We start from the raw sequence: 25,725 nt of genomic DNA on the forward strand, positions 1-25,725 counted from the left end.
AGGTTTTTTAATAAGAGACACCAACAACACTGTGCTATATTATTTTTGAAACAAACAAGCAAACTACAAAAATAGCCTTTTTCCTTTCAGTTCAAAGTTTCTATTCTGATCTTTTATTAAAAATCTTAAGTGAGAACATTATTTTAAAGACAAATATTACATAAGTGAAAAGATATCATCTGTTGGTTGAAATTTTTAAAGTGAAAAATTACGCTAACTTTGATTTTAGTTTTCATAAATATTTTAAATTTGTTATTTTGCTCTAGTAAATCTTTACAATGTGAAATGATAAAGATTGGGTTAGGTGGAATATTAAAATATCAAATTATATTGAAACATGTATAGTGCTAAAAGCCAGACCATATCAGTTGGGATTCTCTAGGGAAATAGAATTGACAGGCTATGTGTATGTAAATATGAGATTTATTATAGGAAATAGCTAACAGCTGAAATCATTAGTTCACCTTTTAAGGCCTTCAGCTATTTAGATGAGGCTTCTGTCAATGCTGAAGGCAATATCCTTTGTTGATTGTAGGTGTAGTACAGCCATAAATGTAAACAATCGACTAATGATTTAAATTCACAAAAATATCCTCACAGTAACTAGGCCAGTGCTTGCTTGACCAAACACCTGGACAAGGTGACACTTGAATTTAACCATCTCAGTTCACCCCTTGCCACCTTTCTACTCAAACACAGGTCCTTAAACCATTCTTTTTTTTTTTTTTTAATAATTATTTATTTATTTCTCTCCCTTTCCCCCCATCCTAGTTGTCTGTTCTCTGTGTCTATTTGCTGCGTCTTCTTTGTCCACTCTTGTTGTCAGCAGCATGGAAATCTGTGTTTCTTTTTGTTGCGTCATCTTGTTGTGTCAGTTCTCCGTGTGTGCAGTGTCATTCCTGGGCAGGCTGCACTTTCTTTCGTGCTGGGCGGCAATCCTTACAGGGCGCACACCTTGTGCATGGGGCTCCCCTACGCGGGGGACACCCCTGCGTGGCACAGCACTCCTTGCACACATCAGCACTGCTCATGGGCAAGCTCCACACAGGTCAAGGAGGCCCGGGGTTTGAACCGCGGACCTCCCATGTGGTAGACGGATGCCCTAACCGCTGGGCCAAGTCCGCCACCTTTAAACCATTATTAACTTATAAATAAAAATAACTCCAGTCATACTTCCAGCCAACTTAATTCAACAGTTTTCTATACAACCAGAAAGGTACTAACACTTTCCCTGAGAAAAGGATACAAGGACTTGGTAATACTGACTCTAAACTTGATATATTGTGACTTAAATAACTATGGCATAAAGTTATTGCAACTTACAATATATGATAAGGGAGTAAGACCAGGAATAAAATGAAGATATTTGCTTTATATATACAAACATATACTTAACAAAACAAGAAAGAAAGACTTAACCATTTCGGGCCTTATTTCTGATACTGGTCATGTGGGCATAGCTTATATTTCTAACTACTTTCTTTCATTACCCATTACATATCCCTTTTACTCTCAACAAATATCTCATTTAGTTCCAGTTCTTTGCTGGTTAGGTGAACCAAAACATCATTCCTGAAATTTCTGAGACATTATTAGTCTTGCCTGTATTTGGTTGTTGAAGTTTTCCATTGACTTTAACTACAGGGCATGGTAGTAATAAGAGAGTCCATAAGAGATCTTCTGTATTCCAGATAAACTCCTCTTTACCTCCATTGTGTAGTTGCAGTCTTATTTTTTCTTGATAATCATGACCACTCACCCCAGCCAGTATGGTATTTCCTTCTTTACCTGTTGATTCACAGGCATGAAGAACTCAAAGTGGCCAGATGGTAGGCATAATTTCCAGTTCAGTGGAAACATTGCTATGTCTCCTAGTGGAAGCACAACTTCTTTTGGAACTTTGACTTGTAGACCAGTAAAATCTAAGGTTGTGGGTGTGAATATGGAAAGTAACACTTTTTCTAGTGGATCAGTAGGGGTAATAATGCATGATAACATTCCCATTTCCACTCTTTGATTCCTAGAATTGTGATACCTGGCTATGGGAGAAATAGCACAATAGAGTTAGAACACATACAGGCATTGCCACCGGTTGGCACCATAATTGAGCCCTCAAAAGGCCATTTGACTATTATGTCTAGCCATTTTAGGATGATGGGAAACATGGTAAAACCTGTGAATTCCATGATCATGGGCTTTCTACACTTCATTTGCTGTGAAGTATATTCTTTTATTAGAAGCAAAACTGTATAGAATAACATGAGGGTGGATAAGGCATTCTATGTGTCCATGGGTGGTAGTTTTGGCAAAAGCATTGCATGTGGAGAAAGCCAAATTCATATTTAGTATATGTGTCTATTTTAATCTTAATACAAACAAAATGCTGCCTGTTCCATGATGGAAGTGGTCCAATGCAATCAACCTGCCACTTGGTAGCAGACTGACCACCTTTGGGAATAGTGCAATATCAGGGATCGAGTGTTCATCTCTGAGTGTTGTTCTCTGCTGCTCGTAGATTGGGCATTCTGCAGTGGCTATAACCAGGTGAGACCTGATGAGTGGAAGTTGTTGCTGTGGGCCGATGCTAACCTCCATCCCTACAGCCATGGCTACTTTGTTAATGAACCCATTGAGCAAGAGTAAGAGTGGCTAGAGAAAGAGGCTCACAGGTAATCCTGTCCACTTGGTTATTAAAATTCTCCTCTGCTAAAGTCATTCACTGGTGAGCATTTGCATGGGATACAGATGTCTTCAGATTTTTCATCCATTCAGAAATGTCTATCCATGTATCTCTCCTCCAGATCTCTTTGTGACCAAGTTTCCAAACATGATTCTTTCAAAGTCCCTGACCATCCAGTCCCACCATTGGTCACAGCCCATGAAGCATGCCTCCTTCCAAGCAAAGTGAACAACCAGGTGCACTGCTCAAAGTTTTGCCCACTGGGCCAAAGGATTTCCCTTCACCACTGTCCTACAAGGATGTCCCAGAATTGGTGTTTAGTGTTGCAACTCTTTATCATGCAAAATCATTTGTAAACCAAGGCCTGAGTTTTCTCTTCAATTAATTATCTTCAATTAATCCTCAATCAATTAATTACAGAGAACGCCCCAAGAGGCTATAGATATGGGCTGGGAAAGAGAAGGTAATGTGGCAGAAGAAGGACCATGGGCATTTGGGCCTATTTCCTCGTATAACTTACTTGTGCCTTCAGGGCTTGCTCAAACCCAATCTTGTATATACCACTTCCATTTTATGGTGTAGTACTGCTGTGGACACCTATCTTTATGGCTTGGTAGGCGTGGTGGTGTGAAGCTATATGTACTCAAGAAAAACACGTTCTTAAATATATTCCATTCCTGTTGTGTAAACCCATTGTACATAGGATCTTTTGATGAGGTCCCTTCAATTAAGATACGGCCCACTTCATTCAGGACGGGACTTAATTCTATTACTGTAGTCCTTTATAAATCAAATGAATATATAGAGAGAACACTATGGAAGCAAAACACTGAACTCAATGAAAGCTGGAATAGAACACCAACACTTGGAGATGTCGCCGTGTGCCTTTCTATGTGATAAGCTAAGAACTAAGGATGGCTGGCAGCCTCAGAATGCCAGTCTTTGGGAAGAAAGCATTGCCTTGATTAACTTGCTGTGGACTTTTTAGCCTCAAAACTGTGCAAATAAATGCCTACAGTTTAACCTGATCCATTCCATGGTATTTGTTTGAGTAGTCTAGGAAACTAAAACAGTAGATTGGAAAACATCCAATTTATGATTAGCAACTCAGGTCTCATGATAATTTGTTGACACAAGATATAAGAATTCAATCTCTCCTAAGACTCAGTAGGACAAAAGATGTTTCATAAAAGGAAGGTATTAGGTTGGTACAAACAAATTGCTGTTTTGCAATGTTGAAATTTGCTGTTTGATGTTTGCATACATTCTTGAATAAATGTTATGTTATACATCATTTTGATGTGCTTTTTTGACTTTACTTTTTTTGCTAATGAGTTATTACTTGCTGTTTATTTTATATTTATTTTAAACTATGGTAATGATGTTAGACAAAAAAGCAAATTCTTGTGATTTACTATTTGAGTTCAAAATGGGTCATAAAGCAATGGGGACAATTAGTAACATCAACAATGCATTTGGCCAGGAACTGCTAAGAAACGTGCAGTGCAGTGGCGCTTCAGGAAGTTTTACAAAGGAGACGAGAACTTTGAAAATGAGGAGCGTAGTGGCTGACCATTAGAAGTTGATGACAAACTGAGAGAAATCATCTTGCAATTACATGAGAAGATGCAGAAGAACTCAACATGATCTACGGTCGTTTGGCATTTGAAGCAAATTAGAGAGGTGAAAAAGCTCGATAAATGGGTGCCTCATGAGCTGAAAGAAAATCAGAAAACTTGTCATTTTGAAGTGTCGTCTTCTTCTATTCTATGCAATGATGAACCATTTCTCAATAAGATCGTGACATGCAATAAGAAGTGGATTTTATGGGACAACTGGTGATGACGAGTTCAGTGGCTGGACTGAGAAGAAGCTTCAAGGCACTTCGGAAAGCCAAACTTGCACCAAAAAAAGGTCGTGGTCACTGTTTGGTGGTCTGCTGCCTTTCTGATTCACTCCGGCTTTCTGAATCCTGGCAAAACCATTAAATCTGAGAAGTATGCTCAGCAAATCAATGCGAAGCACTGAAAACTGCATGCCTGCAGCCAGCATTGGTCAACAGAAGGGGCTTAATTCTTCCTCATGACAACACTTGACTGCATGTCGCACAGCTAATGCTTCAAAAGTTGAACAAATTGGTCTATGAAGTTTTGCCTCATTTGCCATATTCGCCTGACCTTTCGCCAACCGACTACCACTTCTTCAAATATCATGACAACTTTCATGACCACAGGATACAGAAAATGCTTTTCAAGAGTTTGTTGAATCCTGAAGCATGGATTTTTACACTACAGGAATAAGCAAACTTTTCTCAAACTTTAGAAATAAACAAACAATTTCTCACTGGCAAAAATGTGTTGATTGTAATGATTCCTACTTTGATTAATAAAGATGTGTTTGAGTCTAGTTATATTGATTTAAAAATTCGTGGTCTGAAACTGCAACTCCTTTTGCATCAACCTAAATAGTTTATCTGCAGAGGATGTCAGGACTTTGCTCCAAAATCCTAAGGGTCTGTGCTGTGATCCTCCTATAGGGACCTACCAAAACCTCCAAACAGAATCTCCATTTGCCACTGAAACATTGAGCACCATTGGATCTGCTGGACCATATGGCCCAAGTGGCAAGTCAGTCTGCATGGTAGCCGGGACCTGTTGCAGATTGTCCTCTTATTCCAGTCCCCCCTCAAAACAGGAACTTTTCATGGGCAAGAGTCGTACACTTACATGAGGCAAGAGTCATACACTTACATGAGGAATATGTTGCCAACTAGATGCTGTGCCTCTTTTTTGGATGTAAGAGGTTCCAGATGCAGAAGTTTATCCTTCTCTTTAAAAGAAATTTCATGACATGTCCCACATCTTTGGACATCTAGAAATTTTATTAAGTTGGAAGTACCCTGAATTTTGTAGGACTTATCTCCCACCCTCTGACACACAAATACCTTCCCAATAATTCTAGAGTAGTTGCTATTTATTGCTCACTAAGTTCAATCAGCATAATGTCATCAATATAATGAACCAGTGTGATGTCTTTTGAAAGGGAAAGGTGATTTAGGTACCTGAATATTACATAAGGCTGGATAATTCATGTTCTCATGAGGTAGGATAATAAAGATGTATTGCTGGCCTTACCAGCTGAAAGTAAACTGTTTCTAGTGGTCCTAATAACAGATTTCAAGACAAAAGCATTTACCAGCTCAATACTTGCATAAAAGGTAACTTTGCTCAAACAATAATACCACATCTGAAACAGTAGCTATAATTGCAGTCACTATCTGGTGAAATTTACTAAGATCTGATGACATCCTACAAGATCACATATGATAGGAGAATGGGTATGTAGTAGGAATCACCACCCTAGTGTCTTCCCAGTACTTGATCATAGAATTAATCTCTATAACCCCTCCAGGAATATGGCATTGCTTTTGATTTACTATTTTGCTAAGAAGAAGCAGTTATAGTAGCTTTCACTTAGCATTTCTTACCAGAACAGCCCTCATCATAACTGGAACCAATGTGGGGATTTTGTTAGAGCCCTTTCTAACCCTCAGACTATAATATGGAATCCAGAATCTCTGCTTAGTGGGTCAATATCAACACATTTTTCAGTTTCCTTCACCATTATCCCATACTCTTAATATCTATTCCCAGATATATCTCCCTGATTTCTGTCTATATAAATTGGGCTAATCATGCATTCTTTTTGAGTGTAGTGCACCACCTCATGGGTCATATTTTATACCTTACCTTTAGGGGCCTATTGGGACTTCAGTTTAGTTATAGGTCTGGAAGAAAAGAGGGGTCATAAGGGTGGGTTATGAAAAGAATTGGCAGTGTCTTGTAAGCTAAGTACCACAGGGCATTTCCATTGCAGTTTCATCTGCTATAAAAAGGTTACTCTCTTCAGACAGATGTGTTAGGATTGTTTCCTTAGGAGAGGCAGGCATAAGATTTTTTTTAGGGACAACAGAGTTAATCTCTTGAGGTGAGTTGGGGTGATTTATTCTTCAGGGTAGACCTTTATAGGTTTATCTGGCAAAGAAGACTCAGTAGAACCTAGGGTTTCAGTGCCCCTAACAACAATATTATTAGCCCATATTCCCATTACAATTTTCAGGATTCCATGTCTTCCACATCAGTGCCCTAACATTAGCATCAGACACTTTGTAAGGTTAGGAATTCAATTTACATTATAATTCAGCCACTTGCACAATTAGACTCTGGGCATGGTTTTCATTAATCTCATTTATGTACCTATAAGAAATGAGTTTCTTTCAGGGCACATATAGAAACTTTCATGTCCTTCATGCGGCACATTAGCTGGGAATTTGAATCCTTGAGCTTATTCTTTTCTTTAATAACTGTTTGCAGTATATATGGGAACATCATTATACTTTTGACTCCACAAAACCTAGTTAAGGAACACGTGAAAATAGATTTTTGGTGAGGGAAGTAAGTAACTTATGCTTTATGGCCTGGTATCTGTAAGCTCCTACTCCAAATAAATACACTTTATAAAAACAAAAGGAAAAGGAAAACACACACACACACACAAAACCTAGTTAAAGTATCAAATACACTGTCAAACAAAGCCTTACTCTTATAAGCATCTGAGTAGCAGTGTCTGATAGCATATTTGGTATATCTCTATTGCCAATTCATGTCCTGGATTATCAGTACCATCTTAATCATTAGAAATAAAGTCATTACTAGATTCTAACCTAATTATATTAGAGCTCAATTCCAAAATCCCCAGAATCAACTCAGAAATCTCATCCTTAAGATCCTGTTTCACCACAACCACTCTTTTTAACAAAATCTGTATGAGGGTTCTCCAGGTTATTCTCATTTTATATATATATATATATATATATATATATATATATATACACACACACACACACACATACATACATACATACATACATACATACATGAAGCTTAAATCACCTCCCTTTTCCCAGATTACAGCTCTCAATATGCAGGTTAATAAATAGAAATGGATGAATATAGTCTCTTATGCTAGGGACCTAAATGAAAATTTTTGTAAGTGGGGGTAGAGATAGGAACATGGAAACAGTGCAAACTGGATGCTGAAAACCTATACTACCTCTAAAGTATAAGTCAGAGAACTGGAAAATTCAGGCTACAGAAGATCCAAGGGTAACTAACCTGCATGGATGACTATATTAGGCATAATATTTTTATATTTAGAGATGAAAATGAGGAGGGGAAGCTTCCCATCTTCACATAAAAAACAAGGAACATTCAGGATACTTACTGGCCTGAATACTGCCAAATGCTGTACAGATCTCATGCCATTCAAGGATGAATAAACAGAATATAAGGACTGAATTAGGGATTTGAAATGATAGTGAAGGAAAACAAATAAGAAATATTTTCTGTATTTTTCCACCAAAGAATGTTTTTCTGAAGAGCACATCACTGAACATGATTTGCTAAAGGAAACATGACAAATTGAGAAGATGTATGCCTGGAATCCTGAAAAATGTGCAATAGTACATTATCACAATAAATTAAGAAAGCTATATATAAGAGGTAACAAGGAATCAAAATGAAATCAAAATGAAAGCATACTTTTTGAAGGAAATAAGAAAACAATGAAAGGGAAATTAAAAAGAGTAACAGATTTATAATGTTCATCCATGACAGCAAAAGACACAAAAAAGCTGGAAAAGGGTCAAAGAAGTAAAAGAAAACATATAAAGAGTCTCCTAGAATGTAAAGAAAACAGGGATTAAATAAACATGATGATTGATGAGCAGTACAATTGGCAGAGACGCATAATTCAAAAATGTGCTGAAAACATTTTTTTCTGAGTTTGTAAAAAAACTTTTGAGTACAGTTTAAAATAATTCATAGAGTATTATTAAAAATTAATACAGGGAAGTGGATGTGGCTTAATTGAGAAGGTCTCCGCCTACCATATAGGAGGACCCAGATTCAATCCTTGGGGTCTCCTTTTCAAAAAGAAGAGGAGAAAGCATGCCTGTGTGGTAAGCCAGTGCCCGCATGGTGAGCCAAGTGCCCGTGACATGAGCTGAGTGCCTGTGGGGCGAGCTGAGTGCCTACATGAGAACTAGCGCAGTGAGCTAGTGCCCGTGCAGTGAGTTGAGTGCCTGCACAAGTGCCTACATGGTGAACCAGTGCCTCCATGGTGAACCAGTGCCTGCATGGCCAGCTGAGTGCCTGCACCATGAGCCAGTGTCCACACATGTGAGTCATGCAGCAAGATGATGACACAACAAAAGAGAGACAAAGAGGAGAGTCAAGGTGAAGTGTATCAGAGACAAGGAACTGAAGTGGCACAATTGACAGGGAACCTCTTTCCACATCAGAGTTCCCCGGGATCAAATCCTGGTGAATCCTAGAGGAGAAAGAGGAGAAGAGAAGACAAAAAGAGAAATAGATACAGAAGATCACACAGCGAATGGACACAGACAGTAAAAACAGCAGGGAGGTGGAAATAAATAAATAAATAAATAAATAAATCTTTTAAAAATTAATACAATGTTATCAGCTCTTACCTATGGCTGGAGAAATATTTGAATCTTAAGGGAAAAGAAAAAATAATCTTCCAAGCATCTATTTACAAACAAGTAATACCTAAAACGAATTATGTTCGGAATGGCTAAAAACCACAAATTCATGCAGAAATACCTACAGAATTTTTAAAGACAGATGCTGACAGAAATACATACACAAATAGCTGTTCATATACAAAATGGGTGAAAGATATATAATCAATCAGAAAATGTGCCATTAATTTTCTTCCCGAGAAACACACCAGAAACTGGTAGCTGAGAAATGCATAAAAAATCAAGAATGAGAAACTCATGGGATTAAAAAAAAATGGGCAATGAAATTGATAAATGATTAAATGTAAATTTCATGAAAAGTTTTAAAGTAATGTCAGAAGAGTGTAGTTCTGGTTCTATTGATAAAATAACATTGAGGTTTGAGGCAAATCATTGACTATTTATTTTCTTTACTTTCTCCATTTGTAAAGCTTTACCATGTCTCTGTAATGTAAAAGTTATAATTAATATTTTAAAGTCACATGAACATATTGACTGTTTTCTCTTTTTCCCTAGTACTCTTCTTGGGAAAGCTCTATGGTTAGGAAGGGAATACCCAGAATTTAATCCTTTCTCAAAATTTTCAGTTCAAGACAGAAAACATTTGCTATCTTTGGTTATAACTTTTCCAGTGTTGTTGAGAATACTTCCATTAACCTCATTTGTATTTAAACAATAGAATGCAAAATAAAAACTATGAAATTTTCCTGATTTTCTGCAAATGACATTTCCTTCTACAAAGTCTTTTAAAATAGCTCTGCCCTGCTGAAAACAACATTCACTGTCCCAATGACTGTCTTGCCCCTCATGGTGATGACACTGCCAGTCTGCTGTTTTCTGAATGCAGATGATATATCAGAGATGATATATATATATATATATATATATATATATATATATATATATATATATATATTTATTTATTTATTTAAATCTTCTCCTTTCATGTTTGTGTTCACCTGATGCTGAATGATCTTTTCCAAAAAGTATTGTTTAACAAACAAATTTAGGGAATATATGTCCATTCTTGTATGATTGGGAAGAATAGGAAAACAAACAAGGAAAACCTCGTGAACTCAATTCATAGCATTCTGGCCTAAGGATTTTTGCTGCACAGAAGGTTAATGGGAAATCCAGCTTGTTAGCAGAGTCTCTATTACTGCAGTGCAACTCATTCTTAATGAAAACTCCATCAAGTCCATGATCTTCAAAGTATCAAATAGAGTTGTAAGGAAAACAAGGGTATGGCATCTTCTGGGATGATTTTAAATAGGTACCATGACTTTTATTAATCAAGAATCCATGAGGGATCAGAGGTGATCAGGGAATTGGTAAAACATGCTTCTTTTTGACACTTCTATATTAACCTCTGGAACCAGTACTGATTCAAACCTGATTTTGCATAGACATATATTTGGAACATTAATAGCATGTATTGTGCAGAACGTTTTTTCATAAATGCCAGGCATTTTTAAGTGTTTCCATGCATTAGTTAATTTTAAATTGCACTTACCGTGTGAGGAAGGCATTCTAATTATCGTTCCCTTTTTACAGAGGCATTTATAAATTGTCATTGCCAGAGCCCCAGGTGTTAGTAGATGGTCAAGCCTGAAGTTTGAAACTAAGAAGTTTGACCCTACGGTGCCATTAGCACATTCCCCTGCCATCACCTAACACAATGAGAAATGTTAAGTAAGGGTTTGGTTTCCAACTCCATTTCCCTTATAACTATATTTGGGAACTATTGGAAACTAGAGGACTGGGCACCAAGAGAACTAGTTTTATGAACCTGTTTATTTCTAGGATCTTGAGAATTTAAAATTCATGATTGTGGGCCTTACCTTTCAATGTCAGACTCCATTGACTATTTTCTTTAAGATTCAGGCAGTTGTTTATTAGGTTGCCAGCATGGCAGGGGTCTGAAGTAAGACTTCAGCCCTCCACTGAATTTTTAAGAAAACACACCAGGCTTTTCACAGCTCTAAGAGATGGGTCTATATGGCATTGTATCAGTGCTTATTGAAACTTAGAGGGGAAATTCATAGACCTTTGAAACCTTTGAGGTGTAATCAAATATCTTCAAATTCCTTCTGCAAGAAATCAGTTGTTGACATCATTCTTGAATGTCAACAAGTAGATTTTCAGAGTGAATGGTCTGTCCCTGCTCTGGAGTGTAATGCCAGTCTTGGCTGGAAAGTAAGCAGGTAACCTCTGGTTCTACTGAGAAATGTTCTATTCTCTATTGACCTTCTCTTTCACCCACTTCCTATACCACTGAATGGGTAGCAAAGCTTTTGAAGGGTTTGTGGAAGTAAGAATTACCAGAAATAAATATCAGCTTCATATAGAAAATGAATGTCAGTTAAAATGTTAATTATATAACATTTGAGAGTTTATACCATGCATGTTTCTTTCATTTTTTTCTTTAATTTTTACTGAGTCATCCTAATTTAATTCAAGCTTCATTTAGATGAGAGGTGACTTAAAATATACCAAATATTATAAAAGAATAGCAAAGGATAAAGTAGTCCAAGGCAATATCTAAAAAGAAAAATAATAATAAGATTTATGAATTTATCATCTGTAATACTGAAATATCAATAAAACTACAAGCTAAACAACATGCAGAATAACCCCATGAAATCACTATGTAGCTATTATTTGCTTAAAAAAGCAAAGAAAATGGCCTTTTATAGCCTGTGGAAAATATTTTTACATATTGCCATATGCTATTTGTTAAAACTCAAATTATAAGCTTAAATAGGAATCCAGAAATAAATATGGAAAAAACAAATCCCCAGATAAACAATAGTCTGAGAAATAATTATCACTACATAAATTTTAGCATTTTTTAAGGCTTATTTACCACCCCTTTCTGTATTTTATTCTTTCACTCTGCCTAAACTGTCTATATTTAAGCTTTCTCCATATGGGAAGTTAAATATAACTGGAGGTGATTAGCTTTCAGTTAATACCAAAGGATAACAATTTCTCCATTTGACCAAATGATATTAGGGCAGGGGTTCTTTAAACATACATGTGGCAGGTAAAGAGCTACTCCTGTGTCTGTGCTCCAGTGGAGTTTTGTTCATTAGCAGATTCCCATTTCTCACTAAGAAAACAAAGACTGACAAAAACACAATCAAGATGATCAAGCCCAAATGGCAGCCATTAGCCACAGGTAGCTATTAATATTTTAATTAATTAGAATTAAATAAAATGAAAATTTTAGTCACACAGTCCACTAACCACATTTAAATTGATCCATAGCCACATATAGCTAGTGACCTATTGTAATGGACAATACAAATACAGGCCATAGATACCATTGCTGAAAGTTCTAATGGGCAACTTTGCTCTTAGGTACAAATTTGTTTATTCACCAAGGTAATGTTTCTTATTTATATTGGGCATATTTTTCCCCTTTTACGTCAAAAAGACAATGAAAATCCCTGACTAACTATGGAAGACTAACTTTTTCTAAAGTACCACTTGATCCTCTTTTCCTAAACCAATAATCTTCTATTTTTGGATTATTTCTTTTATTGAAGAATTTATATTGCCACTTAAGCATTCACTTGTGTACCCTCTGGCCCTTTACTGTTACATTAATGCCATCACAGAGAATAAAACACTACTGAAAGTACAATACCAGTTTCTCACTTGGAGATTTATTAAAAGAAAACATGATCTGATAGTTAGCAAAGTGAGCTATTAATACCAGCTGTCATCCACAAACAATTTACTTATCCTCTACTAGATTTTTCCCTTTGTCAAAATATTGTTTCATGACCAGATTTTGGGTCTTTCTGATTGAGCTAAACCACCGTCATTCAAGTATAAATAGAATCAGTTTGGGCATCCATTCCTGAATTAAGGACACACTAATTACTCAGAAGTAGGGAGGCATACTAACTATTCCTCTGTACATTTGATATGTTCTGTGTGTAATAAGTAAACGCCTTCGGATTGACTGTCCTTTTTCTGTGTCCTACCCAATCCTCTACCAACTCTGAATAATCAGTCTGGGTATCTGTCGTGTGGCAGATGGAAGTCGAGGTGCACAATTTTTCTTCTTATCAGCAGTTATGTTAATTATAATTAATAATTATCATATCCTGAAACTTTTATAGTATTATGTGGAAGTAATATTCCCAATTTATTTTCCAATTCTTATTAACCTCTTTTGTATAGCTTAGAAAATAACATGTAGAATAAGTAATCGCCTCATAATTTTCTCATGCTATTCTTCCAACTTCCCTCTTCATTCTCACCTTTGATTAGTATTTTCACTTTCTTCTTCTGACTTTCTTTTCTATTTCAAATATCCATATTCATTCACTTCCTTCATTGCCACCATCTCAGAAAACCTTTTATCAAGAGAACTTCAATCATTTTTTTTAAGATTGTTATTTATTTATTTATTTCTCTCCCCTTCCCCCCACCCCGGTTGACTGTTTCCTATGTCTATTTGCTGCTTCTTCTTTGTCCGTTTCTGTTGTTGTGAGCGGCACGGGAATCTGTATTTCTTTTTGTTGCGTCATCTTGTTGTGTCAGCTCTCCATGTGTTTAGTGCCATTCCTGGGCAGGCTGCACTTTCTTTCGCACTGGGCAGCTCTCCTTGCACATGGGGCTCCCCTACGCGGGGGACACCCCTGCATGGCAGGGCACTCCTTGTGTGCATCAACACTGCACATGGGCCAGCTGCACATGGGTCAAGGAGGCCCGGGGTTTGAACTGTGGACCTCCCATGTGGTAGACGGACACCCTAACCACTGGGCCAAGTCCGCCTCCAACTTCAATCATTTTAGCCATTGATTATTCCCTTCTATAGTTTGTCACAGTCCTCGAAATTGTGACTTAAATATTACTATGGTCTACCTTTTCTACTCACTAATTTTTTATTTTCTTTTTCTAACTTTACAACATTTTCTTTACTATGATTTCCTTACTATGTCTATGCAACTTGTTGGGTGATTAGTGTTTGCCAGCTCCCAGACATCTGTAAGAAGCTAAACTACAGAGTTTACCAGATGGTATTTTTTTTAATAGTCAACCTGTTACATTATTTCTTTCCCAAAACTGTATTTTCAATTTTCCAGGCATCATTGACCATAAGATGTGACATTTTCCTAATCCTCATATTGCCTGAAGTATGCAGCATTTTACATGGATAACCACTCTTGGATGGGCCATGAGCTTGGCCATTGCACAGACTGTAAGCTCACAATATCAGGGTTCTAATGTCTCTACTCCCCATAACGCCAACTCTTACCACATGCTCAGCCATGGAATTTACCCAATACTTTTAGAATGAGTGAATGCACAAAGGCATTGTCAGTCTTGATGTCCATTTACAGAATACCTCCTCCCAACTCCAGCTCCACCTCCTGGGTAGATAGAAAATGTTTTGTCATTTCTTTCCCTTCTCAACCTTAAATCCTTCATTAAAAGCAAACATGCTACCATCCCTAAGGTGGGAAAGATATTGACAAAGCATGATCCTCCGGATGAACTTTTGTTTATATCTAAAAACACTCCCCATTCAAAGTTCATCATTCTAAATTCTGTGCAGCTCTTTTGTCTTCCACATTATGTTTCTCTACTAAAAATTGTCCTCCTGCAGTTCAATGCTTTCTTTATATATCTCATACCCTTCCCACAGTTTTCAATTCCAGATGGCAGGGAGAATGGGGGATAATTAACTTTCTATTTGGCCTCTATGGCTTGCCAGTTGCTTTACTACATGACACAATTTTGTCTTCTGCTCACTCTGAGTTTCAGATGAGAAATTTGAGACAGAGAAATTAAGTCACTTGCTCAAATAAGAACTGGTAGAGCCATGATTCATACATAGGTCTGCAGGCTCCAAAAGCGTCAGCTTTTCCATAAGTTAGTTGAACTTATACACACACACAGTGTATGTGTGTATTAACCCAAAACAAATATAAATGTCTAAATTTCATAGGCTGTGCATGCTCATGTGTGCATGTGTGTGTACAAGATGAGGGGCTTGGAACTGGATAAAATTTGATATGGTAGGGACCTTCATACCACTTAGAAACAGAAACAGAGATGTCTTCAAACGTATCTCCATGATTTCATAGATCTTGAGGTTTCAGAGAGTTCTGAGTGGTCCTTGGCCCTCCTAGCCTTTCCTAATTTTCCTTCCCCACCAGCTGACACTAGAAAATTTCTCAAACTTCAAGTGCATAATTTTGTCATTCCTTTCCCAGTCTAGTCCAATTCTCACTCTGGTTGCTAGTTTTGCTGAGATTTGGGTTGTGTCTACTAGTTAATTTGAGAGTAGGTTTGATCCCAGGGTGTCTTACTGATCCTGCTGAGAGGTATAATCACTGCTCATGTTCAGTCTGTACTGACCCCAGGAAGCAGGGGATGGGGAAATGGGGAAGTGGGGTTGTTGATGGCATGAGTAGTGGGAGAGAGGATATTGCTTTGTCTTTGAACAGTGAGCTTTCTTCAGTGGAGACTGGCTGGGAGAATAGCTAAAACCTTCCAAGTCATTAGCAAAAAATGTATCCATGGAATGGTACCTGAGTGTTTACAGGGTTAACATGACTCGTTTGAGCATATAATGTCTACTCACTTCTCCATGGGAATATTTGAGCTAACTGAAGCTGCTGAGTGAATGTTATTATACCAGAATAGTCATTAACAATTAAGTTGGAACCCAGAGTTCCAACTTAATTGACTCTGCAAATTTTTATTTCCAAATTTAATAAATCCCCTTCTCATATTGTATTTTAAATATTGTACCAGAAAATATCCTTTTATTCTAATTGTAGTCTTATATTCTGTTAGGAAGTAAAAATTAATAGACAACTGCTTAAAAGTTTTGAATGTATAAAACATAAGATTTTATTATCCCAAAGAGAGACATTCTATTATGCAAATATATTAATTCAGTTGCTGGTATGGAGACTTTAAATAGAAATATATAAAGTTTAAATAAGGAATTTTAGGTGGAGGGATTACTGAGCAAAATAATGAGCTATTTGATACTGCTTGGGTTGCATAAAGGCTTTAAAAAATCCTGTTAATATATATTAATTGGTCTCCTATGGCTAGGGATTTTTCCAATTGCTCTAGGAATGGGAATCATCATTCAGAGATAAAGCAAGCAGGCAAGCACAAACATTGCATCTGAAAATGTGGTTAACATCTTGTGTTTACTTTGAACCTAAATTGCCTAAGCCAGTTGATGTAGAATGGTAGGGTAAATTTTGCTAAGGTTTTTTTGCTATTCATCCATGTGTGAGTTCTGATTGAATTTCATGCCTTATGGAGATAAGAATATATATGTATATTTAAATGAGGGGACGGGAAGAACAGATCATTGAGTTTAAAAATAAGATCTCTAATGCTAACCAATCCAGTTTTAGGAATTTGTGTAATTGTGGGTATACATTGCAACTTGTCTTACTCAAAAATTAAAGGAAGTTTTCAGCCTTGAAATATTAGTACCAAACAATAGCAGGCATTCATCAAGCCTTTTTGACTACTCAGTACCTTTGAGCATCTTTCCTTTGTTTGGGGAATTGTCCCCATTTAAGCACACAGTTTTTCAAGTTAGAAGCCAGACATTCATTCTCTCTCCCATGTCTCTTCCAGCTATTTGGACTTATATTTGACATTAACTCACCTAATCCTACTGTTCTTGGATCTAGAGAAAGGTCCAAGGAAGCAGATACTGTGTAGAGTCCTTTCTCACAAGGGTAGTGGCAGATGTGCACAGTGTTGCATGGGTAGCAGTGGCCAAAGCTCCAGTTGCTACTTGCAGGTCAGAGCAGCAGCACTGGTGTCTCTATTGGGGCTGACCAGTAACACCTAATTTGGGTGTTCTTTCACCGACTTGCCTACTAATTCTGTGAGTCTCCTTTTATCTCTCATAAATCCTTTCTCTCTTAGCCTGAGGAGGAGTCTATTATTTGCTTTGAAGACTAGTGTACTGTCCTAACACCTGCACTCTCTCGCCAACTTAAGTATATTACTTAAGGAAATCCTCCCTTCCCTCTGCTTCTCCATCAACTTCCCTCCAATTTTCTGAGTCTTTCTCAACAGCATACACCAATGTCATTGTTTCTCCCATCTTAAAACTTCTATTTTAACCATGCTCTCATTCCAAATTTCTGTCTCCATCACTTCTTTCCTTTTCCAGCTAACACCTAGTAGTTTTATATACTCACTCTCTGCAATTTCTCTCCTCCCATTCTATCTTGAATCTATTTCAATCAGGCTTTTCCACTGAAACTGATCTCTTTAAAATCCCCAATGCCCTCCACATTGCTCAGCCTTTTTCCACACTGTTAAGCCATCTTTAGTTCTTTTCTTGCTTCACCCATCAGTAAAATATGATGAAATTTGTTGCTTTCTCTTCCTTGAAATAATTCCTTAGTTTTCAGAGCAGCATACTCTTCTACTTTTTCTCTAAATTCTTTGCTTCTATTTTTCTTTTTGTCTTGTCATATCTCTAAATGTTATAGTACCCTAGGATTCAGTCCTCGTATCTCTTTTATTTTATATTTATATTCACCTAACCTCATGGCTTTTAACACTAATAAGTTCATCTTTTTCCCTTGAACTCTAGATTGAATAGCCACCTGCTTATTCAACATTTCCACAAATAGGTCTAAAGGGTATCTAATATGCCTAAAATTGAACTTCTGATTTCCCCTGACCTCCTTCAGCCCTATTTCTCTCATACAAAATGAAAGAAATTCCCTTATCTCAATAAAATCTACTCAATTATTTTGGTTGCTTAGGTTATAAACATTAGAGCCATCTTCAATTCCTCTATATCTTTTACATATCATGTCTAATTCATTAGCAAATCTGTCCCCTTTACCTTCAGTATATGTCCAGAATCAGACCTGTCCCCATCACCTCTACATTTACCATCCTGATTTAAGCCATCATCAACTCTGACTTGTGCTATCGCAGTAGCCTTCTAACACATTTCTCTTCTTTCATTCTTTCCCAGCTCCATAGTCTATTCTTAGCAAAGCAGTCAGAATGATTTCCAAAAGTCAGTCAAAGCATGTCATAGCTCTGCTCAAAAGGTTCCAAAGCCCAAGTCTTTCCAATGATCCATATACTCCAATGTTTTCTGGCCTAGTTACTTCGCTGACCTTATCTCAGGGAGATATCCCTCAGTCATTCAGCTCATGCTCGGGTACCCTCTTTGATGTCCTTGGAACATACCAAGCACATTCTTACCTCACTAATTCTTAGTTGCTGTTTGTTCTTGTCCTCTTGCATCTTCTACCATCTATCAGCATAAGTGATATCTCACTTCCTTCATGCTTTTATATAAATGCCCCTTCTCAATGAACCCTTCTTGGCCCCTCTACCCCAAAAAAGGACCTTCTTTCATATATATTTTGTCTTTCCTTAGCCTTTATCACAATCCAACATATAGTATTTTATTTCTTTATCTAGTTGTCTCCTTCCACTAGCACATGGCTCCATAAGAATAGAACTTTTGTATGACTGGCACATAAGAGCTTTGTAAAGTGCACCTAGGGTGTCTTGAGACTTGTCTAGCTTTAGCATTGAATGTTCCATGTCCCAGAAACCCTCTCGGGTCCAAGCAAATTGACACAGTTGGCTACACTAACTCAATAAATATTTGTTGAAAGAATAAGTACAGAATTGATAGTATGCACTCTTCTTAACTTTATAAATCATAGAGTATTTAATCTGTTTTAAGGATAATATCATCATCCTGAAATGAATAGCTATAACCACATGATGCATTCTCCGATTTTTTGTGTGTATTACATGTTTATCCTGGTTTTCGACATTTATCTTAAATTTCCAATGACACAAAGGGATATTTCAGGCTTTCCACAATCATCATCAAGTGACTTGTAAGAGACATTTACTTAGACCTGGATGTCAGGGACAATATAAATATGTATCCTTTGTTACTTACCTTCTCCTAGTATCTCTGAATGGGTAAAAACAATTACTAGATTCACACACTCAGGTCATCTCTATAATTCTATAATGAAGAAAAATTTCTTATAAAATGTGTTTATCCTTTGACTGACAGAAATTTTATAAAAATATTGACTATGATCTAAAATATAGACAGTTGTAAGATTCAACCACATTATTACTTACCTACAAGAAAGGATGTCATAAATAAATGACAACAGAACATTGAAATTACTGATCTAAATAGATTAGGTTTCTATGATTATTATAGTATTATATAGCATTTAATATTCTTAAAATATAGAATAAACATAATTTGTTTATATATTTGTAATATATAAATATTGATAAAATATTAAAACCAGTTTTTAATCTTTATTGCCTTTAAAAATTTAATTTAAACGTTTTTTAACATAAGCACCCAAAAAATAAGTGTAGAGAAAGAAGAGGTAAGGGTTAATTTTCCCACTATTGGCTCTACAGAAGATGGCTTTCTGTATAGCTACTGTAAAACTGGTTACACCTGAGTTCTTAAAATAATCAATCTTGTAGAATGTGAGTTAGTAGCTATACCATTGGTTCTGCAGTATTGTACACTTGCAACTGACCTTTGATCATGGTAGAGAGGGGCTGATGTCCTATCAACCATGATAAGGATGATTTCGGGGTATAGACCTATGCTCTGATACATGCCATTCACAGCAGAAGAAGAATTCATATACTTCTTGTCATTACACTGCTTAAATACAGAGCAACTCAAGGCAGGATCTCTCACCAAAGTCTGATATCTGGCCCAGAAGGATCCTGGGCCACTGCTTAAGAGAAGTTAAATGAAGAATTTGCATATCTATGACAGCTTTTTTCTATGTCTGTTCCCAGTAAAGGCTCTTCTAGAAGGCCTGGTGCATGGGTGTTTTGGTTATTCACCTCCTTTGCCTCCTTGAATACTGGTAGAGTGAGCTAGTCGTTTAGACCAGCACTGACCATGGATTTCTGGAAGTGAACCAAAAGATCAGAGACAAATAGCTAACACTATGCATGGGAGAAGTTTCTTTAGGGTGGAATGGCCAGTCAACTTCAAGGATTAGAATGACTGATCGGTATCTAGCATGGGAACAAGTCTTTTAAAATCCAAAATATTTCAAACTGGGAAGGAATAGTGTCCCCAAGGTAATAGTCCATGGTTGTTATTGATGACCTTGGAGATGCCACGTAGGAGGAAGTGGATACTACTGAGGGATAGACTGAAATAGACTCTGTTTTAAATTAATGTTTGAAAATGTTAGTGAGTGGAATGTCTCCAGGCTAAGTGCCATTTACTTGAAGTGTTTTGCATTTCCTTGTTTGAACAGGGTTAATAAGTAGACCACTTTCATGCCCCTCATCCCATGACTGGGAGGGTCATTTTGAGAAGGCATAGAGGTGCTCAGGTGCTACAGGCACTGCATGATTGTAAACCAGAAGGGAGAAGGGCTGAAGGACATAGTCTATGTGAAGCTTACCCCTGAAGGAGATAACTACAGGGATCCTTGAAACTAGTTGTCAGGCCTCTTCTTCGTTTATCCCTTCTGCCCCTACTAGACCCTCTCCACCATTTTCTGTCCTGTCAAGTGTCCAGGAGGATGAACCCAGAAGACTGCATCTCCACATGCCCTTGCCACTGGTTTCCAGTTGGAATCAGCCAATGAAAAACACATGCAGTTTTTCTTCCCTGTTGCCTTCCTGCATCAGGCCACATCTCTGGCAAGAGCTGCATTACCTCATGACCACAGTTACATTTTCCCAATTTCCCACTCTCACTGGACTCTGAGAATTCAATTTCCCTCCTTTGTCACTTCAGTCTTGGGGTGGTAATTATTTCCCTATGTTGCTAATCCCTTGGTGCCTCAACACTTTTTGTTTGTTCCCTTAATATTGCCCATAACTCTGTAAAGTAGCCTTTCATTAATGTTTCTATAATTTTTCTGCCGGAAAGAAATCTTCCTTTAGTTTCCTCTCCCTAATGCATTTAAATCTTAACCCCTCATATATTAGACTAAATGGAGTATAATATGGGAATTTATTCTGCCCACAGGAATTAGATTAATTAATGCGAAATGAGCTACAGTTGTACCAAACAGTCCAGATGAATTATCAGAAAGTTATAAGTATTGATAAAGCAATACCTATTATAGTTTAAATTTCAAAAAAAAGTAACTTTATGAAAATTTGTAATGGGATATGGATGAATAAATTTAAGTTTTGCCATTTAGAAATGTTTCTAGGCATAGTAGATATTCAGCACATACTAAACAAATAAGCAAACCAAAACTTACCTGAGGCACAAATAGATAGAAATAGGTGAATAAAATAACAAGAGATTGGTTAAGATCTAAAGTAGTCTGAAAATCAAATTGCCACAGTTGTCAAGTATTCAAAATAGAGGAGCAGAAGCAGCATCCTTCTGGAAAAACGCTAGTAGAAAAATTGTCATCATCAGAGATCAGGAAAAATGCAATGCTACAAAACTATAGGAAGGTAAGTTTAACATTGACCATCACTTTTATGAAAACTAATGGGCCAATAATACATTACTTTCTGAGTAAGCACCGAATAAAAGGTGCTTTCCAGTAAGCACTGAATAAAAGGACATTAAATATTCACATTAGAGTCTATGAAATATGCTGCCACATGATGCTTGCCGTTTGCTTCTGTCATAGGTTTGTCCAAAGTTATTAAATTTTAACATTGCACTAGAACTTTTTATATGTAGTGCACTTATTGCCTCTGATTTATATAACACTTTTCTTCCATAAAGCCATTATATACTCATTCTCCAATTCCACTGAGCTTATGGTTAAATATAGCAAGCAATATATGTGTGCATTTATATATATATATGTATTACATAAGTTACATTAAGTTTTTTCTTGACTCTTTATACATATTTCCTGAAATTTTGCAGTGCATCAGAATGCAATTGCAAGATGAGTCTCTATTTTGAATGGTATTTGCATTCAAAGGAATATGGTATGACTCAAAATTGTCTATGAATAGCAATTGCTCTGAAACAGGCAAACTAATCTGGATGAAATCCCATTATATATGCATTTAACGTACAAAAATTCAACTATATATGCTTTGTAGAGAGAAAGAAAGAGAGGAATGAGTAAAAATTTAAATCATGTCAGCTGTAGAATATGAGGCTCTTATCTTATCCTCCTATTCTCTCTTCCTGAGTTAGGATAAGTTGAGATTAGCCAGTTTTCCTATTCTTGGTTTACCTCAGTGTCCTCGCCACTCTCACTGGGCAAGAATCTTACCTGGCTGAACAGACTTCTAGTATTTAAAGATACATACATTTTATATAACACATATCCTAATGTTAAACTAGCTAGTAAACCTGATATTAAATTAATGAAACAATGGTCTAATCTAATCCAAACCTAAGGACAAATTGCTCTGTTGGACTCACTGCCTTGAAAGATAGTATGTCAGTTTCCAACAAGATTTGCTAAGGACTTTTCAAGGTAATTTCAACGATTCATGATAACTGTTTCAGCATTGACTTTAGATCCTTACTCTGCAATACAATGAGACACTGCACTTTGCCCAATACAAAAATATCTATGACATTCTTGAGATAACTACAATCCTTAGATTCAAATTCTTCATTTCCTTGGACCACACAGAGAAGAGATTTGGACAACGGTGTAGAGGCCCTAGGCCACTGTAATCAAACTCTAAAAAAGTAGAGGCAAACAGTCACAATCTCATTTGGAGAGAGTTCTGGTGGAGAAATTGCCCTGAGGTGAATGTATTGTGAATGGGCTGGATCTGTGACCCTTTAAAAGATGGCAATATGGTGATTCTGGGTAAAAAAAGCACTTACAGTCATTGACTCGACATTCTAAAAATAAGGGATTGAAAATTAGAAGACATCCTTGTATTAGGAAGCTATTCTAATTGTCATTAAAATTGATGCCAGGTCATTTGATATAGTATAAAATTAACTGAATAGGAAAAAAAAAATCTGCAACAAAAAGAAACAGTCGGAGTATTTTGCCACAGCGGGCAACTGGGAGCAAGTTCAAAGGGGAGAACTGCAGTAGGAAAACCTGACAGTGGATGTTAGACGACCACACTAGGATTCAAGAAATACATGTCCTTTCATTTCTTTGCATCATGTCTAATATATTCCAAGACCCATTCATCTGCTTGGCTAGGATATCATGATTTATAATGCTCCTTTTTCTCATTCTTGAATTACACAAAATTTTCAAAGGTCTTATGTAACTCCCGAAGAAGGATGCACACTCCTGCACATATACATACACACATGTACACACACATGTTTCCAGAAGAGTCAAGGAAAGCCTTCACTCTACTCTCGTCTCCTTTGTTCAAGCCTGAAGAGTTTTCTGCTCTTTCTGTGCCTAGCATGAACATGGGAAGCCTACCTTGCAGCTCCCAAGGAAAGGCTCTTGGTTTTCAATCTCCTTAACCCCCTTGAACCCCTTAACCTAACTTCCGGTCATGTATATGGAAGAGGGACACTGTTTTCTATCATTTTTTAAAAGTCTATATCTATCTCCTCCCATTGTCTATGTATAGAAACCATCAAAACACTCCCATTCTTTACAACTTGCCCCTGAAGCACTTGCCTTCATTCTCTCCTCTTGTGGGATAATCTTGCATAATATCTCCTTAAGGTATTACTGCCAGATTTAGCAAATAAAAATATAAAATGGCCAATAAAATTTGAATTCTATATAATATTAAAAAATTGCTGCTTTGTATTTAGTATATATCAGGTGATATTTGTAACACACTTATGCTAGAAATTATTTGTCATTTATTGGAATTTCATATTTAGCTTGGTGATCTATATTTCATATAGCAGCCTTAGCTTAATGGGCCTTTAAAATTTTATTTTTGGCCTTTTTTCTGGAGAACAAAGTAAACATGTCTACTAATAGGCAGGTTTTTCTTTCTAATTGTTTCTCAATGACTGTTGAGAAAACAGTAACACAGGAACCCAGGAAAAAAGGTGTTTATTGTTTCAGGAAAAACAATAGGACAGAAGTAGTTCATGGGTGAAAGAGTACCTGCTTTTCTAGATAAATCATGTCCAAACCCTGCTTTCTAAATGGGGGTCCTTGTGTGGTGGTTTGAGCCTTTTATATGAACCACAGAAAATAATGTTCTTAAATTGAACTTATTGTGAAACTTTGATTATATTAGATTGGTTAAGGGCCATTTGATTAGGTTGTTCCAGTAGGGTGTGGCCCAGGGTGGGTCCTAATTCTCCTATTGGAGTTCTTTTATAATGGAGGAGTAAAGTGTTGCAGGCACAGAAAAACTTGGAGAGACAGAGAGAAACCCTGAGAGCCTGAGAGAGAGGTCCCAAAGGCTGGAGGCTGGAATCAACAGAGCACAGAGGCAGGAAAGAGGTCCCAGATGAGGCCCAGAGGAGAGGAGAGAGAAAAGCCATATGCCTGATCACCCACAGCTGAGCTTGGGGAGAAAGTAAGCCTGGAGGAGATGGCAGAGACTGGCAGAGCCTCCATTATGCCCTTTCATGTGCCTGATTTCCCATAGCTGCAATTTTGTAAGGCAGCATCTCTTGATGATGCATTGATTTGGACAATTCCATTGTCTCAGAACTGTAAGCTTTTAACCTAATAAACTCCCATTATAAAAGCCAACACATTTCTGGCATATTGTTCCCTGGGGTGTTTTGCAAACTAAAGCACCTAGGATGACTTGCATTGGGTCTAACACTTAACTTTCTGGGTTCTAGTAATGGATGAATGAAATTATAAATGTAATATGCTTAGCAAAACACTGGGAAGATAGAAATATGTCATGATGACCAGAATTATCACTATTATCTCAGGTGATCAACTGGAGAAGGCCATGAAACAGACACAATGGCTGTAATTGCAATTGCTAGCCTAAAACTTAACTTGTGCTCAAAGTTGGCGTGGTTAGAGGAAATGAGCATTTCAAATTCTTCATTAAAAACAACAATAAAACCATAAAAACAAACAAAACACACACACCCTTGGTAGCATTGCATAATTTAGTTTATTCTACATGTTATATCAGTGGGTAAAATAAATTCAATGGAAATTTTGAATTCTCTATTTAGTTCTGGGTAATTCTGCTTCAGTTTTTCAAATGAGTGAAACATATTCCGGTAAAATTGGGCAAACCCCCTATACTTTCAAATCAATATAGCTGGGCTGAATAAAGGAAGACGGTGACCTTTCTTCCCAAAATCTCTTTGGAATGTATGATTGACAGACCCTCATTAAAAGTGAGCAGCTAAAGCCAATGATTGATTTGGTCTCTGGTCCTGTATATAAGTTATAGAATTGGAAGTGAGAAGGAGCAACTTCTTGAGGATACTGAGATTATGTTATAAAGATTCCCAAAAAATTTCTGCTTTCTCCTACTCAGACTTGCTAGGTAATCATAATTTCCAATTTAAGTTGGTTTG

The 25,725-nt window shown here is 36.9% G+C and overlaps 1 pseudogene; it reads right to left on the bottom strand.

The window, feature by feature from the left end:
- LOC101422708 (RNA-binding protein 3 pseudogene) overlaps positions 1 to 2,607 on the bottom strand; it is a 37,710-nt pseudogene extending 35,103 nt beyond the window's left edge.
- Positions 2,608 to 25,725: the final 23,118 nt, after the last annotated feature.

This window comes from Dasypus novemcinctus, chromosome 3 (assembly GCF_030445035.2).
Source record: "Dasypus novemcinctus isolate mDasNov1 chromosome 3, mDasNov1.1.hap2, whole genome shotgun sequence".
Lineage (NCBI taxonomy): Eukaryota > Metazoa > Chordata > Mammalia > Cingulata > Dasypodidae > Dasypus > Dasypus novemcinctus.